A 7408-nucleotide genomic window follows, 5' to 3' on the forward strand; every position below is an offset into this window, starting at 1 on the left:
GTAGACACATTCACACAGGTTTTACCCAGAAATGATATAAAACTAAGATTTCCGTCTTTCCTCCACTCCCTTCCAAATTAACTTCATTTTTATCTGCGGTATTTGCAAGAACATCATTACGACACCAAGTTCCCAGCCACTTTCTCTATTCATAATATAGTTAGTAGCATCATTAGGAATTTAAAGTACAAAAAGAATTTAAAGTTGGGGTTGAGGGGCCAACAAACATACGGACTCACAATAATGGCTTTCAGTTATTGAATACATACTATGTGTTAAGCTTCGGAGTATTTGCTTTAGTTCTTTGACTCACAAAATCCTGTGAGTTAGCTACTGTCAGTTTTTATAGTTGAGTCACAGAGTATTTAAGTATCTTGATAAGCTTGGTATACAGCTGAAGATCCCCTGAGGTGAGATTTCAATCTAGGTGTCTTTTTCTCCAAAGTCTTAGCTGTTAATCATGTGGTTTTTGAAGGATAAGGAAATCCATTTCTTCACGTATAAGTTACCAGTGTAATAAATTGGCAAATCAGTCCAAAAGTTTTTTTCAAGAAAACAATTTCTTCCCAGTTATAAGCCATATACAATCTATTAATATAAGAACTATTATGCAAAAAATTAACTGTAATACTCATTTTCTTACCATTTTCTTTCATTTATATGAACTACATTTGAAAATAAATTTCATTTCTTTAAAAAAATGTATTATTCAACATACTTATTGTATGGGTACAACCGAAATGCATTTTAAGTGTTCATATGTATCCAGTGCTCTGATCCTTGGTGAATACCCCCATTTTCAGGACTGAAGAATCGGACTCCATTTCTTTGTACAATTTTTAGAAGTCCAACAAGTCACACCCTCTGTCTTAGAACACTTTCATCTCATATTGTCCCTCCTTATTACCATGTTTTGTAGCAGCTTCCGCATCCCTATATGCTTGCTGCTTGGTGCTACGTGACAATTTCAAATGCTCATGAGGCAGCCTCTAGGTAGACATTATCTTTTGCCTACCTTGATTACGGTTCTGCATTTTTGCAAGTCACAGCCGAACACGGAAATGAAAGGCAGGGTTTCATGTTCTGGTGCTGCCATCTATTGTCAGTGTGCTCTACCTACATTTATTGCCTTGTCTTGGTCTACTTTAGAATTTGGAGTTGTATGTAATCTGAATACTTGTGGGACTTATTTTCTTAGGAATAATACAATCTTGATACTTCTATATGCAATTGCATTGGCAGAAACCTCCAATAACTGTTTCATGAATCATGTTCATGTGATTAAAAATTTCTTGTGTAACTTAAATGTGACAGTCTTGTTTAAGAATTTAAAACTTAAGAGTTTTACCGTACGGTATTACTAAGAATACAGTGAGGAACTGAGGAAACTGGGATAAGAAAGAAGATGCTAAAGATTTCTTTGGTGGGTACCGGTAATTAGCTGTGAGATTAGTGTAGAGTTCAAACATTTATTAGTGTATCATTAATTGCAAAGGCACTGTAGTGAATGGACATAGACAATCTACCCTGGACTGGAGAGGGAGACTACCGCTTATTGAATGCTACTGTGTGCCAGGCCCTATACTAAGCTTCACATGTTTGATTTACTCTCCAGTAATCCTACCAGGAAAAGGAAAAGGCATTAAGTAAGTATTGGGTTGGCCAAAAAGTTTCTTTGGATTTTTCTGTAGGATGTTACAGAAATTCATGTTGTAATGAATAAAGAGGGTCAGGGAAAACCTGCTACCATTTTATTTGAGCAATGTGGGGAAAGTCTTGGAATATCATAGTCATATGTATTATTTATATTTATTCACATTTGCTAACAATCTGAAATTCTGTGATACACATGCTGAAGAAGTTTGGGCATTCCAGGGTGATTTAGTAGCTTCATTCTCCTGGTTATTTCTCTTACATACACATGTGGAACAACTGTTTGCCCTCTTGTTCTTAAAACTTGAGAACTTTGGTGCAGTGGTGTAGGATTACCTCAGAAACCTCTTCCAAGAGGCCTTCCTTTTTTTCTCATGTGGAACTATGGACTCCATCTCTGTTCAGTTTCCTGCAAATATCTGATATAGCATTTATCATACATTTTTTGGAGTTCCTTGGACTGTGACCTTCTTGGCAATAATAATGGTATCTTGCTTATCTTTGAGTCCCCAGTCCTAACACAAGCTCTTGAATATAGCAGGAATACTGAAAATATTTGTGTGATCAGTTCAAAAAATAAGACATTACGACAGTCTACCTAGGAAATTCTAAAGACAGTCACTTTTCAAGACATACATTTGATAGCTGCTAGAGAGCATAGCTAAACATATTTTTTTATATTGGCTAAGGAGTTAGGGATATCTATAAAATACATGTTAAATATCTATACAATACATATTCCTTTAAAATCCAAGGAATATTTTTCCCAACCTAAAGAGAAAGGTTCATTTAACAGTAATGGTCGATTTTACTAATAAGCCCAGTATAACTTAGGCATCAGGAATTATTTTAGCTATTCCATAGTTAAAATTTATAAGATACTACATCTGGTATGGTGTACCCAAACCTAAAAACAAAACATAGTGAAAAACAATTTAAAAAATTCCTATTATTTGTTAAAATTGTCATACTACCCAAAGCAATCTAACTTAACATGATCTCTATCAAATTACCCATAACATTTTTCACAGAACTAGAATAAATAATCCTAAAATTTATGTGGAACCATAAAAGACCCAGAATTGCCAAAGCATTCTTGATGAAAAAGAACAAAGTAGGAGGCATAACCCTCCCAGATTTCAGACAATACTACAAAGCTACAGTAATCAAAACAGCATGATATTGGCACAAAAGGAGACATATGGCTCAATGGAACAGAACACAGACCCCAGAAATAAACCCACATACCTACGGTCAATTAATCTTTAACAAAGGAGATAAGAATATACAATGGAGAAAAGACAGTCTCTTCAGCAAGCGGTGTTGGGAAAGTTGGACAGCCACATGCAAATCAATGAATTTAGAACACACCCTCACACCATACACAAAAATAAATTCAAAATGGCTTAAAGACTTGAATATAAAACATGATCCCGTGAAACTCCTGGAAGAGAACATAGGCAAAACATTCTCTGACATAAATTTTAGCAATGTTTTCTTAGGTCAGTGTCCCAAGGCAATAGATATAAAAGCAAAAGTAAACAAATGGGACCAAACCAAACTCACAAGCTTTTGCACAGCAAAGGAGACCATAAACAAAATGAAAAGACAGCCTACAGACTGGGAGAAAATATCTGCAAATGATGTGACCAACAAGCACTTAATTTCCAAAATATACAAACAGCTCATATAATTCAATAACAACAACAACAACAACAAACCCAATAGAAAAATGGGCAGAAGACCTAAATAAGTATTTCACCAAAGAAGACATACAGGTGGCCAACAGGCACATGAAAAGATGCTCCTCAACACTAATTATTAGAGAAATGCAAATCAAAACTACAGTGAGATACCAACTTACAGCAGTCAGAATGGCCATCACTAAAATGTCTAAAAATAATAAATGATGGAGAGGGTGGGGAGAAAAGGGAACCATCTTACACTGTTGGTGGGAATGTGAATTGGTGCAGCCACTATGGAATAGTATGGACAATATGGAGGTTCCTCAAAAATCTAAAAATAGAGTTGCCGTATGATCCAGCAACCCCACTCCTGGATGTATATCCAGACAAAACTATAACTTGAAAAGATACATGCACCCCTATGTTCATAGCAGTACTATTTACAATAGACAAGACATGGAAACAACCTAAATGTCCAGATAAATGGATAAAGAAGATGTGAGATACACACACACACACACACACACACACACACACACAATGGAATACTACTCAGCCATAAAAAAAGAACGAAATAATACCATTTACAGCAACATGGATAGACCTAGAGATTATCATGCTAAGTAAGTCAGAAAGAGAAAGACAAATATCATATAATATCACATATGTGGAATCTAAAAAAATGATACAAATGAACATATCTACAGAAACAGAAACAGACTCAGACTCACAGACATAAAGAACAGACTTGTGGGTGCCAAGGGGGGAAGGAGGTGAGAGAGGGAAGGATTGGGAGTTTGGGGTTAGCAGATGCAAACTATTATGTATAGGTTGGATAAACAGCAAGGCCCTACTGTATAGCATGGAGAACTATATTCAACATCCTGTGATAAACCATAATGGAAAAGGATATGAAAAATAATATATATACATATAACTATCACTTTGCTGTACAGCAGAAATTAACACAACATTGTAAATCAACTATACTTCAATAAAAATTTTTTTAAAATCCTATCACTATCTTTTTATTCCCTTATGCTCTCAGACTGACTACAACTGCTTTTCCAGTCTTACCTGATCTACATTCTTCATTTACCCTTTCCCACAGCTGCAGGTTTGAGTCAGCACTATCTAAAACTACCATTTATCAATCATGCTATCAGAGTTTACTAATCATTGATTCTTCCTTTTTCATTCACTGTCAAGTTACTGTTTCCTTCTCAGATTATCAGACTTCACAGATCAAACAGACTCCCCCTCTGTCATTTATTATATTTCTTCCAGATTAGTTCTAAAAGGGGCCCGAAACAATCGCATTCTGAATACCATTTAACATTATTTTTTCTTTGCATGTATATTTAAAAGTATAAAAATATTTTAACTGATCTCATTAGAATTTTTATAGTCTTCTAAATGAAAAAGTCACCAAAGTATAGTGAAACAATTACACAAAAAGCTATGTCACAACCATTGTTAGAAATGTAATTTGTTTGGTCCTCAGTTAGTTGTAACTCACTCAGAACTCATTTGGCTTTTGTGGTCATGATGAGCAAGAGTGAGAGTGAAAAGGTTTCTATAGTGGACATTTGCCACTGCAAATGGGGGACTGTCCATATTTGAACCCCTTTCTTTTGTTTAGGGAATTCCCTGCCTTATGTGACTGGAATACTGGAAATAGAGTCCTTCTCCCATAATGAACTGAAAACATCAGATAATCACTTTCCCAGGTCTGTGACAGCTAGAGCCCAGGGATACGACCTAGGTTCACCTAACCAAAATCACCTGAAATTTTTTAACATGGAGATAGTGAGGCAGGGATTGCAAGAATTCTTGCTGGTAGGGAGTAGAGATGGGATGGGAGTAGCTGCATCCTTTTTCAGTAGCAACAGTGCCAGCAATGGTATCCAATTTCCAGTTTAATGGTGGAGGCCAAGGCATCCTTGTTGTGTGGTGACACTACACTGAAGTGTGTGATTTTAGCTATATAGCCTTCCTTTATTCTTGTCCATTTCCAAATCTAGTTCTCCAGACTTTCCTACAATTCTGTGTGCTACCCAATTTTCTTTCAATATGCCTTTTCTTCTTAAGTCGGCCAGAATTTGTTTCCATTGCTTGCAACTAATAACCCAAACCTATACAACTATCTTATTGTTTTGGGGGGGTGTTTTTGGCCATGCTGTGGGGCTTACAGGATCTTAGGCTTGCAGGATCTTAGTTCCCCCATCAGGGATGCAACCCATGCCCCCTGCAGTGGAAGTGCAGAATCCCAACCACTGGACCCCCAAGGAAGTCCCACCACTATCATTTATTGAGATCCTCTTTTTACCTGTGGACTTGACATGCTTTAGTACATTTCTCCTCTTTCTTCTGTAAAATTGAAATTATTTTCCCCATTTAGTCTTCATTCTACAGAACAAAACACTGAGGTGTAGAGAGGTTAAGTAAATTTTATTAGAAAATTTTTTCTTTTACTTTAAAATTAATGCATATATGTGGAATCTAGAAAAATGTTACAGATGAAACTATTTGCAGGGCAGGAATAGAGACATAGACATAGACGTAGAGAATGGACATGTGGACACATGGGGGTAGGGGGAGGGTGGGACGAATTGGGAGATTAGGATTGACATATATGCACTGCCCTGTGTAGAATAGCTAGCTAGCTGGAACATGCTATAAAGCACAGGAAGCTCAGCTTGGTGCTCTGTAACAACTTAGATGGGTGGGATGGGGGTGGGAGGAAGGTCCAAGAGGGAGGGGATATAGGTATACATATAGCTGATTCACTTCATTGTACAGCAGAAACACGGCATTGTAAAGCAATTATACTCCAATAAAAAATAAGAAAAATACTGGGCATATACCCTGAGAAAACCATCATCCAAAAAGATACATATACCACAATGTTCATTGCAACACTATTTACAATAGCCAGGACATAGAAGCAACTTAAATGTCCATCAACAGATGAATGGATAAAGAAGATGTGGCACATATATACAATGGAATATTATTCAGCCATAAAAAGGAAAGAAATTGAGTTATTTGTAGTGAGGTGGATGGACCTAGAGTCTGTCATACAGAGTGAAGTAAGCCAGAAAGAGAAAAATACCATATGCTAACTCATATATATAGAATCTAAAAAAATGGTACTGATGAATCCAGTGACAGGGCAAGAATAAAGATGCAGATGTAGAGAATGGACTTGAGGACACACGGTAGGGGGCGAAGGGGAAGCTGGGATGAAGTGAGAGAGTAGCATTGACATATATACACTACCAAATGTAAAATAGATAGCCAGTGGGAAGCTGCTGCATAACACAGGGGAGATCAACTCAATGACTGGTGATGACTTAGAGGGGTGAGATAGGGAGGGTGGGAAGGAATCATGGGAGGGAGGGGATATGAGATATATAAATACAGCTGATTCAGTTTGTTGTACAGCAGAAACTGGCACAACAGTGTAAAGCAATTATACTCCAATAAAGAGCTTAAAAAAATAAGAAAAATAAAATAAAAGATAAGTAACTATCAAAAAAAATTTTTTTAATTTACGCTATTTTTACAAACAAGAAGAAGCAAACAAGTTTAAAAAGAATCATATTCACCCTTTTTTTTATTCTTTAAAATGTCTTTTACTTTGCCTCAGAAAGAGATTTTAATAAATTAAAGTCTTCTGTTTAGCTCTTGGTTGATCAGTTTTATAATAAGAATCACAAATCAATTGCAAGTCAGGGAGAATTGGGGTTAGTCAGTTTCTTCTCTGGAATTCAGTTGCCCTTTGCTTTTAATACACCAAGGAAAGACAATATCTATTGCATAGAAGCCCACATTTGTGTTTATTGCAGGGTTTCTTAGCAGTGACACTACTGATATTTTGGGCTGCATGATTCTTTATTGTGGGGGCCATCCTGTGCATTGTGGGGTGTTCAGTAGCATCCCTGGCCATTACCCTCTACATGCCAGGAGCACTGCCCACCTACCCACCCCCATCCTTTTACTGTCATCAAAAATGTTTCCAGACATTGCCAAATTGCCCCTGGTGAAGAACTACTCGGTTACAGGAG

This window comes from Hippopotamus amphibius, chromosome 6 (genome assembly GCF_030028045.1).
Source record: "Hippopotamus amphibius kiboko isolate mHipAmp2 chromosome 6, mHipAmp2.hap2, whole genome shotgun sequence".
Taxonomy (NCBI): domain Eukaryota; kingdom Metazoa; phylum Chordata; class Mammalia; order Artiodactyla; family Hippopotamidae; genus Hippopotamus; species Hippopotamus amphibius.